Genomic DNA, 12,202 nt, shown 5'->3' with positions numbered 1-12,202 from the left:
TGTCAAGGACTCTTAAATCTTCTTTTCAATAGTTTCATCAGTCAAATCAGAAAGAGATCTGCAAAGACACAAATGCTGAAAATTGAACTGTTTTTTACCACTTTGGTTGAGAAATGATATTTATTAATCTATTTTCCTTTCAAAATGTCTTTGAGTTTTTGTTCTTTCTCTTCTAATTTACTACTCTAGCCCCAAGTCTATTTGGACTATTTTGCCACAAACCCCCTCCCAACTATTTTGAAAAATTCAAACTACAGAAAAATTGAAAGAACAGTACAGTGAAAATCCATATTTTCATCAAGTTTTAACAGCTGCTAATATTTTGGCATATTTACTTTCTCTGCCCACCTGTCTTTCTTTCAGTTGTTATCTCCCCATCTATCTCAGAAGACAGAGGAGGCACATACACAAACACACCTTTTTATTCTGAACCATCTGAAACGTGTAGCAGACATTGGGCCACTTACAACCTAACATACCGGCAAGGTATCTCCTCAGTGTAAAGATATTTGCATATAATCATTGTTACACTTGATCCAATATACTGTACCTATTCAAATTTCCTTAATTGTCCTCAAAATGTCTTCTATAGTTTTTCCCACCCTTCAATCAAGGAGGATGGAAGCAAGGTTTACTCACTGTATTTGATTGTTACTGTGCCTTCAGTAATTATTAATCTAAAATAGTACCTTCTTTTTTCTTTAATGACACTGCCTTTCCCCCTTTATTCTTCCCTTCTCCCTTCCTCCTTCCCTGCCTTTCCTTTCTTTCTTTCTTTCTTTTTTTCCTAACAGTTCAAGCCAGATGTTTATAGACTGTTCCACATTCTGTATTTGTCTGTTTCTTTCAGATCAGTATCAGGTCAAACTTTTTTCACAAAATCTTGAGTAATATTGTTTACTCAGTATCACATTCTGAGGACCAAAATGTGAGATTGTCTCACTATTGGTGATAAAGTTCGGCTATTTGGTTGAGGACCACCAGATCTCTCCATTCTAAAGGAATCTTTGTAAACACAAATCTGTGATTGGTTGAAACCATGTGAATATCCTCTTTCCAGTAAACTTCCATCTCAATTTTTTTCAGCATCTACTATGCTTGTCTGAAACAATTATTTTATTGAGGGCTGGAAAATGGTAATTTTCTAATCCTCTTTTTTTTCCCTAGAATCATTAGCTGGTAATTTAATGACTACCTGTAGAAAGAGTACCTAAGGAAAAAGAAGAAGGTACTCAATTTACTTGCTGTTCTTAGGTGTTATTTTAATTTTCACCCTCCTTTAATGTTTTATTATTATCTTTTAAGGCATAGAAATAATTCAGACATTTCAAATAATGAAAACAATACCAAAGAATGACAAATAAATTGAATATCTCCTTTTAATCTAACTTTCAGGTAACCACTGATAATAAATTTGACTTCTATACATTTTTCTACACATACAAAAATGTCCCCAGCTGTATTCCTGATGCCTAGAATACTACCTGATGGAATATACTATATTTATTGGAAAAAACGTATGTATAAGTGGACCCAGGTAGTTCAGGTGGTGCTAGTGGTAAAGAACCTGCCTGCCAATGCAGGAGACACAGGTTCAGTCCCTGCTCAGGAAGCTACCCTGGAGAAGGGAACAGCTATGCACCCCAGGATTCTTGCCTGGAGAATCCCATGTACAGAGGAGCCTGGAGGGCTGCAGTCCATGGCGGTCACAGAGTTGGAGACAACTGATCAACTAACACACACACACACACACACAGACACACAGACACACACACAGACACACACAGACACACACACAGACACACACACACACACAGACACACACACACACACACACACAGACACACACACACACACACACACACACACACACACACACTTCAAACCCACGTTGTTCAAGGGTTGACTGTATATAGGTCCAAAAGCACATATATTTATCTCCATATAAAGTTATTTTAAAAAATACACCAAATGACACAGTGTTAAATAATTTGCTTTCTTTATCCACTAATATTACCTTTTTATGAATAAATGTTACTAACTAGACTCCAAGCCTCACAAGGACAACCCCAGCCATCATCTTATTCCTCATGTATTTCTAGGATGTGGCACAAATTCCCTTCCTCACAGATTATTATGGAGGTTGATTGCAATTACATGTGCAGGATAAATCTCTCTTCCCACTGAAGATGACTTAAGACTCCTATTCCTCTAAAAAAAAAAAAGCATTATTAATCAGCCTACCAAAAAAGTTGGTGGCCAATTGCAGTGGCTAGTAATGAAAAAAAAAAAAAAAAAACTAGAAAAGGAAGTGATGAGAAGAGAATGAGTGGAGGAGACATGCAGGACCCCGACAAGGGGCAGTCAGCTTTCCCTAAAGGGTGAAGTTTTCTGAGCTGGAGTGGCAATGAGGTTGGTTTTTTTTTTTTGGTTATACTGTTTTTAGCAGCAGCAGCACGCACAACCGTAAGTTCCCGAACAGGGATCGAACCTGTGCCCCCTGCAATAGAAGCGAAGAGTCCTAACCACTGGACCATCAGGAAGTCCCTGGAGCTGCCGTCTTGAATGTGGGAGTGCTAGCTGGACCACACAAAATATAGCCTTAATTCTGAGGCAATGATTTCATTACAAAGTTTCTTAATTTGGAGAACTAGAAGAAGCAACAGAGTCAGTTCAAAACTCTTCTAAAAAGACAAACTGCAAAAAATCAAAAGAGTGAGGAGGAACACTTCTTCTGGAATTACCTGTTCTTCCTCACTTCCTTTGTTCCTTCAAGCATACATCAGAGCCTCAGAAATTAGCCAAGGCTGTGTGGTGTCTTTTACCATCAATCCCAAGTGAATATTTTAAGTATCAGAAAATTTTCCATTTAAAAAGTCAGGGAAGTATTTTCAGTCCTTTAAATCTTTTCTAATTACTAACCAATTCCCTTCTTCCAGCTCTCCCAATTTAGCGCACAGAATGCAGCTCCCGACAGAAAACAACTCCCCAGTGAAGTCTGAGTTTCCATGGTTAGTTGCCGGAGCTCTGGATGTGAACAAAGCTGAAAAGCCATACTCCCATAGTTAGAGAAAAAAATACATCAAGAAATCGGGTTTCACTGCCATGGTGCAGTTCCTAGCACAAAGTAAGTGCTCGGTTAATAAAGGGAGGGAGGGAGAAAGAATCAAGAGATGAGACAGAAAAGAGAGAAGGACTAAAGAAGGAAGAAATCGAGTGAAATGGACTTTCCTTAAACAGCGACCAGAAATGTAAATGTGGGAATTTACTAATAAAGAGAATACAAATAACGGAATATTGAGCAAGTGGGTATTGCGCTGGGCTTGTTATCGCATGTCCTCCCAAGATCTTCGCTGAGCTTAATTTTTACGATGAAGAAACTGAGGCACAGGGAGATTAAAAGCTTTCGAGCCGGCTGGGCTGGGATAAGAACTCCAGCCCGTGATAAACACAGACTACCTGCTTTCTCCCCTACACTCAGGCTGCAGCTGACACTTGCTGACAAGCATCTATGCCAGAGGCTGCCCAGTGGACGCCTCTCCCCACCCCCCATCCCTTACACCACTTGGCGCAAAGGACGCCTTCTAACAGCTGGCCCAGCTCCTCTAGGTGCCTGCTCTCAACCTTGGGCCACTCCATTTTCTTAAACCACCCCCTCCAAGCGTGCTCTCACCGTCCTGATTTCTAGGGACTGCTCCTTTCAGCCCCAATTATTCAGAGCCTCTCCCCACCCCCTGCACTCCGTAACTCCCTCACTTTGGGCATTGTCGAGAGCTCAACCTGCCCTCCCACCCCCAGCATCTTAATCAATGTCAAAGCCTTAGATGTTTCCTGTGGCCAAATTCAGCCCCGGGTCCCACCAGCCCCGCCTCAGCTCCCTCCTCGGACTGTACTTCACTCCATACTTCACTCTGCACTTGGGCTGGTTCCCTGAAAGGCGGGCTGCAGGCTCGGCCACATCCTGTGATTAAGTCAGTAAAGGGTGTGGGAGGCGGGAGGAGGCGAAGCAGCGCTGGAGCTGCCTGAAACCTCAACTCTCAGACTTCATCCACCGCCCTGACAGCCGCCAGCATCCGAGAAATAACACACAAAACTACCCCTTGCTGTTCTTGGCACTGGGCTTCAGTGGAACCCAAACATGGAACTCCATGTTCTTTGAAATCTCCTTCCTCTCTCTCGTTTTCCTTTACCATTTAGTCTTGCGTGCAGCTTTCCGTTGCAGTTTTCTCTCTTGCCCAACACCTAGCCACCTGGAGAAGTGACCACATCCACGCTCCGCAGAGGCGGGCGCCCCAGGATCTCCGCTTTGTCTTGCCCTCCTCCCTTCCCCATCCTTCCGCCCCGCTCGGGGTCTCACCTCCGTGATCCTCTCCTCACCTCTGAGCAGCTGCATCTGCGACCGCCTCCCCGCTGCCTCCCGCTTCCTTACCTTTCCTCTGCGGCTCTCTTCCCTCTTCCCGTCTCTCTCGCCTTTCTCCTACCCCCTCCCTCTGACCGATCGGTTTTCTTACTACATCCTTTTTTTCTCTTCTCCCGTGGATTTCTCCTGCTCTGTTGGAAGCACAGCCTACGACTTAGCTTGTTTGCCACCTAACGCAGACTTTCTGGAACTGGTTGCCCATTTGAAGTCCAAACTGACTTGCTTCTTCCAGAGCCCTATAATTATGCTAATAAAAAATAAAAGTTTTCTCATTCCCCAAATTAATAAGACCGAAACATTGAGTTAGCTCTCAAATATAGGCAAACCAGAGGAGCTCACTCTCGAGCTGAAATAAAATTCTTTGCTTCTATTTTGAAATGTCATCTCAGGCTGTCTTGTTTATATTTCATATTCTGTGACTCTAAGTCAAAGACAAGCCTGAAGCTAGGGTTTTTCTGCATTGGGTTTCTGGGGAAGCTCCCTAGGCTTTATAAGGCCATGGAGCTGCTGTAAAACATTTTTTAAAAACCCACTTGTTCTTGTCTAAAGTAGAGCCCTACTGTAACTCAAGGAATTGATCGAAAGCTCATACGCCTTCTTAAAATAGCCGTTACATGCTGAATGTTTTAGACCCCAAGTTTTCCTTCTCACTTTCTCCTTTTTCCTTACTAGCACCAGCCAGTCATCAGCAGCTTAACTCTAAGCTGCTGCTGCTGCTTCTTTTTTCTTTCTTCTTTTTTTTTTTTTTGGTTAACTCTAAGCTTCTGAGCGTGTGTATAGTTCAAGGTTTACATTACCTCTATGGCAACCTTCATTTCTTACCCATCCTTTGCCAACAACTCATTCCCTCATAAAAGCATGAAAACATCACTGCATTGATGTGATTTTAGTATGAAGCTCAAATACAAAATACAGGGTTGACAGAAGCACTTGGGGAAAAGTCACACTGGAGACATGAAATGACTGATAGAAAACCATGAATATTAGATCAGATTACACAAGCTTATCACCTATTTGCAGGGAATGAGTCAGTTCTAAATATTGCTTCTCTTCAAAGTCAGGTATAATAAGAAAGGGAGCTAAACTAGGAAAAAGGTGTCCCCCCCCATGAATAGGAGATAAAATAAATGTGCACAAAATGATAAATCACTAAGAAAGTATGTGTAATTGTACAACATGTTTTTTTCAGGATAATGTATGTAAAATTGTCTGTTGTATGTATGAAAAGTAACGTTCTTGGTTTCGTTTTTGCTGGCCTGTGGGTGTCTGGCCATGTAAGTTTCCTTTCTGTGGTATTAATCCACTTTAAGATTAGTAGACGGGAGGGGTTCTCAAAACAAAAAGCTTGTATTTGACTTTCCACCATCTAGAAATTCCTGCCTCATCTTGATCTTTATTAATTGTTGTGTGGAAAAAATAAACCAATTCACTTTTATATTTCTTTAAAGAAAGTAAATTGTTCTGCAATTATTTTTATGTGTGTATATCCATATTCATAGAATGTATGTATATTTACGTATATACCCAGTGTATCAAAATATAACTTGTTCAGTTGCTAAGTCATGTCCACCTCTTTGGGACCCCACGGACTACAGCATGCCAGGTTTCCCTGTCTTCTACTATCTCCTGGAGTTTGCTCAGACTCATGTCCATTGAGTCAGTGATGCCACTGAACCATCTCATCCTCTGTCACCCCCTTTTCCTCCTGCCTCAGTATTTCCCAGCATCAGGGTCTTTTCCAATGAGTCAGCTCTTTGCATTAGGTGGCCAAAATATTGGAGCTTCAGTATCAGTCCTTTCAATGAATATTCAGGGTTGACTTCCTTTAGGATTGACTGGTTTGATCTCCTTGCTGTCCAGGGGTCTCTCAGGAGTCTTCTCCAGCACCACAATTCAAAAGCATCAGGTCTTCAGTGCTCAGCCTTATTTAAGGTCCAACTCTCACATCTGTACATGACTACTAGAAAAATCATAACTTTGACTAAATGGACCTTTGTCAGCAAAGTGATGGCTCTGGTTTTTAATACACTGTCTAGGTTTGTCATAATTTTTTTCTTCTAAGGAGTAAGCATCTTTTAATTTTATGGCTGCAGTCACTCTCTGCAGTGATTTTGGAGCCCAAGAAAATATAGTCTGTCACTGTTTCCACTTTTCCCCCATCTATTTGCCATGATCACTGCAGATGGTGATTGCAGCCATGAAATTAAAAGATGCTTACTCCTTGGAAGGAAAGTTAGGACCAACCTAGACAGCATATTCAATAGCAGAGACGTTACTTTGTCAACAAAGGTCCATCTAGTCAAGGCTATGGTTTATCCAGTATTCATGTATAGATGTGAGAGTTGGACTATAAAGAAAGCTGAGCTCAGAAGAATTGATGGTTTTGAACTGTGGTGTTGGAGAAGACTCTTGAGAGTCCCTTGGACTGCAAGGAGATCCAACCAGTCCATCCTAAAGGAGATCAGTCCTGGGTGTTCATTGGAAGGACTAATGTTGAAGCTGAAACTCCAATACTTTGGCCACCTGATGCAAAGAGCTGACTCATTTGAAAAGACTCTGATGCTGGGAAAGATTGAGGGCAGGAGGAGAAGGGGATGACAGAGGATGAGATGGTTGGATGGCATCACTGACTCAAAGGATATGGGTTTGGGTAGACTCGGGCAGTTGGTGATGGACAGGGAGGCCTGGCGTGCTGCGGTTCATGGGGTCGCAAAGAGTTGGACGCAACTGAAATGAACTGATTTGCCATGAAGTGATAGAGCCGGATGCCATGGTCTTAGTTTTTTGAATGTTGAGTTTTAAATCAGCTTTTTCACTTTCTTTTTTTGCCTTCATCAAGAGGCTCTTTAGTTCCTCTTCATTTTCTGCTATTAGAGTGGTGTCATCTGCATATCTGAGGTTGGTGATATTTCTCCTGGCAACCTTGATTCCAGCCTGAGCTTCATCCAGCCTGGCATTTCACATGATGTGCTCTAGATATAAGTAAAGTAAGGAGGGTGACAATACACAGCCTTGTTGTACTCTGTCCCCAATTTTGAACCAGTCCATTGTTCCGTGTCTGGTTCTAACTATTGCTTCTTGGCCTGCATACAGATTTCTCAGGAGACAAATAAAGTGGTCTGGTATTCCCATCTCTTTAAGAATTTTCCAATTTGTTGTGATCCACACAGTTGAAGGCTTTAATGTAGTCAGTGGTGCAAAAGTAGATGTTTTTTGGAATTCCCTTCTTTTTCTATGATCCAGCAGATGTTGGCTATTTGATCTCTGGTTCCTCTGCCTTTTCTAAATCCAGCTTGTACATCTGGAAGTTCTCAGTTCATGGATGGGGTTAGGATAATTCACTATTTTAGATTAGTGTTTTTATGTTCTGATAGGTGGCATAATCCAGGGATGAGTATATTTTCAAGAATACTTACTGGATGCGGCTCTAGCTTCCTCACTAATTAGCTTTGGAATTTTGTGCTTTAGTTCCTTGACTCATTAAGCAAACAAAAAAATATTATGCAAGGGAACCCATGAAGTCCCATTCAGAGTTATGACTCAGTGACTCAATCACATGATTAAAAAATATATATATATATATATACAGTAAGATGTTTGATTCTGCAAAGAGCTATGTACCTATTTTGCTTCCCTCAATTGTAAAAGTCACTCATTTATTTACTCACTCACACATTCATTCTCGAAGCACGTATTTGGGACTTACTATGTTTTACGTCCTATGCCACGGTCCACAGATACCAAGATTATTTAGATACAACCTCTTCTCTTGAGGCGCTCAGGGTCTATAAGATCTCTTACTTTATCAGGTTTCATCTCAAGGGCCTAACTGTAGAAAGTTAAAATCCCATGCAAAGAACTCAACATGTATCCATACTATTAAGTGCTGATGATAACAGAGAAGGCAATGGCAACCCACTCCAGTACTCTTGCCTGGAAAATCCCATGGATGGAGGAGCCTGGTAGGCTGCAGTCCATGGGATCACGAAGAGTCGGACATGGCTGAGCGACTTCACTTTCACTTTTCACCATCATGCATTGGAGAAGGAAATGGCAACCCACTCCAGTGTTCTTGGCTGGAGAATCCCAGGGATGGTGGAGCCCAGTGGGCTGCCGTCTCTGGGGCTGCACAGAGTCGGACACGACTGAAGTGACTTCGCAGCAGCAGCTGATGATAATTGGTATTTCATTGTGAAGACCTGTTTTCCTTCCTTCGTTTCCTGCCTCCCTCCCTCTCTTCCTTCATTGCTTCCCATATCAGTGGGAGCAGTGTAACACAGGGGAAAAAGTATGGCCTTTGCCAGCAGATTTAGGCTTGGAATTTTGGAACTGTCCCTTACCCGCTGTGTGATCCTGGGCAGGTGACCTGCTCTGAGACTCTATTTTTCACATCTACAGAGTGATTGGGATATTTTCTTCAAAAGAGTTACAGAATCATATTGGTTGAGTGAGATGATGCATACAAAAACCTACTGAATGAGATGATGGCTATTGCTTTTAAATTGGGAAGCCACTAAACATTCTTTTTAAGAGTAAACCAACAGAGGTGACTTTTCTAATGTGAACCCTCTAAGATACTTTACATACTATCATCTATGGCCTTAACCTCTGCCCAAGAGTTGTAGGACCAAGATATCTGTAAGGGTTCTGCAGGTACTAGAGAAATATGAATCCATATTCGTTTGAACCATACAAAATTGCCAATATTTGACCTGATCTAGAAAAATGGTAATTTTGTATGCATGCATGCTAAGTTGCTTCAGTCATGACCTGAACTTTGAGACCTTGTGAACTGTAGCCCGCCAGATTCCACTGTCCATGGGATTCTCCAGGCAAGAATACTGGAGTGGGTTGCCATGCCCTCGTCCAGGGGTTCTTCCCCATCCAGGGATGGAACCCGCATCTCTTTATGTCTCCTGCACTGGCAGGTGGGTTCTTTACCACTGGCGCCATCCAGGAAGTCCAATGGTTCAACCTAATACTGCTACTGATCCCACTAAAAGCACATTGCAGTTTTGTACTTTTAATGTGAATGGCATGTAAAATGTAAATCTTGGGCTCTTTTGGGTTAGACTGTGCCTGTGTGCTCAATCATGTCTGACTCCTTTTGACCCTGTGGACTGTAGCCCTCCAGGCTCTTCTGTCCATGGGATTTTCTAGGCAAGAATACTGGAGTGGGTTGCCATTTCTTTCTCCAAGGGATCTTCCGGACCCAAGGATTGAACCCACACCTCCTGTATCTCCTGCATTGCAGGCAGATTCTTTACCACTTGAACCAGTGGGGAAGTCCTATTATTTCCTGGTTAAACATATTCAAGCAGTAAAATTCATGTTATTTTTTTTTATAGTAAAGAAGAAGCAGTAAAATAAATCTCCTTGGTTTTTATTTTTCCAGAATAGTTTAAAAATGTTCAAATTTGAGTTCAATTTTGTGGAAATTTCAGCCTCAGGCAGTGGGGGCAAGGTACATTAAAATTCATATTTCTTGTTGGATATTAAGAACAAATCTATGACTCTTTAAAGCGAGTGACATTAAGATTGTCAACTAATGAGTTGACACTTGTTCTGACTGTGATACATTACTGAGCAAAGATTAGAGGAAATTAGTATCACAGAGAAAGAGATCCCCCCCTTTTTTTTTTGCTATATATGTGGGAGAGATGGAGGATCGGGAGTGTGTAGGAGACGTGTGAGAGGGGATGTGGGAGAAGAAGTGTTTAAAATGTTCAGAGGAAACTGAAATGCAGATAGGAAAATGTACACTGGGGTGCAGGTTTCCAAAACTAGCTGCTCAGACAAGTGCTTCCAGCGTCGTCATCAGCACTAGTAGCTTTTGAGCTTCTCGCTTGCTGTCTGCTGGGAATACTCTATCTACTCAGGAGCCACAGGGTGATCCTGCCACCCTGGCCTTGGGAAGCTCAATTCAAGTCCTTCTTCTTCTATGAAATCCCCCCTCATAAGTAAAGGGAATTTACACCCTCTCTCCTCAATATTAAAGAAAAGTACTTCTATTTCTTCTAACTCCCTCCTCCCAAGTGTTTGATAAATGGTTTTATATTTGTATCTAGGAGCAGTGGTGTGGGCTAGGAAATATTTTTATACATCCGACATGGCCTTAAGACCATCTAGTCTACATTTATTGAATACCTATAACCTGCCGGAGGCTGCACCATGTACCGGAATCAATAAAAATAAGATTTGGGTTTGCTGTCAGAGAGATCACAGCCTCATGTAGTCAACTTTGAAATGTAAAAATGGACTCAGGCGATGAAGGACTCTCCTGCGTTTCAGAAATTCTTTTCTCACGGGGAATGTTGCAAATCCTATAATTTTACCATTTGAGAGTCAGTGCTCTAGCTTTAAGCTTGTTATACTATTAAAATCTCAATGTAGTTGGGATGACACTCTGCCTTTTTCATGATATTCAACTTCAAGGTGAAATGGGGCATCTGATTTCTTTCCAGAAGGGTAGATTTTCACTGAGGGCACACAGAAAGAGCATGGGAACACTAGAATCCCAGGTTCACGCAGGGTGTGAGGGGAGGAGCTCATGGACTAGAAGTGTGGGAGATGGTCCAGAGGTCAGCTTTCAGCTGGCAGGGGCCACGTCCCTGGGTTAAGACGGGATGATCATCAGAAGGCCAGTGTTCGAGGCTGGCTCAGAGAGCCATGGGCACTAGGATTGCTGGGGCTACTGCCCAGGAAGGCAGGACCTCCTCTGTGTCAGGCACCAGGCTGGGTGCCTACACCCTGGCACACTTAAGCCCCCTAACAATTCTTTGACATACAAGCCTGCCCTATTTTGCAGAGGACATTTAGTTCAAGGAGGCCAAGTAATTGTCCAAAGTTCTCAGAGCTAGTTAGCAAGTAAAGCGAAGTGCAGATATCTCTCTGTCTCCAAAGCCAACATTTTTCCTTCCTTTTTTTTTTTTTTTTGCTCTTCAAGAAATAAAGGAACCTAGTCAACCTTAAAGGCCAAATGCTCTTCTAGGGGAAATTGTTTTGAATGAATGGCCACTTGAGGACCAGCTTATGACAAGCCAGATGAAGACAACTTGAATGTGAGAACAAATTTTATTTCTGACATTTTCAAGGGTAGAAACAAATGCACTTGATAGAGTCCTTTGAGATTTAATAATAAAAAAAAATCTCCCCCTCTGCAATGCTCTCTCTTAAGCCCTGTAGATGGTTAGCTGTCCCCTGCTGACTAACTACAATGGAGTAAAATGACACCCTGTTGCTCTGCCCACTTACTTAGCACAGAGCAGAACTGCCGTAAATGCTTCATAACACAAGAAAATGGAGACTCAGCGAGGCTGAGTAATTCATCGAAGATTAGTTATGCATTATGTGGTAGAAACTGGATTTGAAAACTGACCTGTCAGATTCACAAAACCCTTGCTTTTAGCTAGTGGCTCTCTAGGTTCTGATACATTTTCTGGGGCAACACAAATAAGTCTACATTCATTTCTACAGAAAGGCCTTGCAAATGCTTTAACAGCCCAACAACAACAAAGGGCAAGCATTTATTAAATCCTTCCTTGTGCCAAATGTGGCACCAAACGTACACGCATTATTTTGACTCTTTCTACTAAGAGCCCTACAAATAGACACGGTCATCGTTTTGTGGCTGAGGAAACTGAGGCAGAGAAATAAGTTGCCCAAGTTCACAATTATAAGTCTAAAGTCAGGATCCAGATCCACTTTTTCCCCTTTGTGTATGTACTTTATTTTTACCTTACAGAAGTAGTTATAACTTTTAAAAATAGTACATAAATAAAC

The 12,202-nt window shown here is 41.9% G+C and overlaps 1 protein-coding gene and 1 non-coding gene across 17 annotated transcripts in view; both read right to left on the bottom strand.

The window, feature by feature from the left end:
• The window catches only part of DLG2 (discs large MAGUK scaffold protein 2), a 2,338,778-nt gene that overhangs the window by 368,329 nt on the left and 1,958,247 nt on the right, over positions 1 to 12,202 (bottom strand). The gene's annotated exons all lie outside the window — the stretch shown is intronic.
• TRNAR-UCU lies at positions 2,471 to 2,543 on the bottom strand. The gene has a single exon. It is a non-coding gene; the product is annotated as a tRNA-Arg (tRNA).

Source organism: Oryx dammah, unplaced genomic scaffold (genome assembly GCF_014754425.2).
Source record: "Oryx dammah isolate SB20612 unplaced genomic scaffold, SCBI_Odam_1.1 HiC_scaffold_15, whole genome shotgun sequence".
Lineage (NCBI taxonomy): Eukaryota > Metazoa > Chordata > Mammalia > Artiodactyla > Bovidae > Oryx > Oryx dammah.
This window is presented reverse-complemented; position numbering and strand designations above follow the sequence as displayed.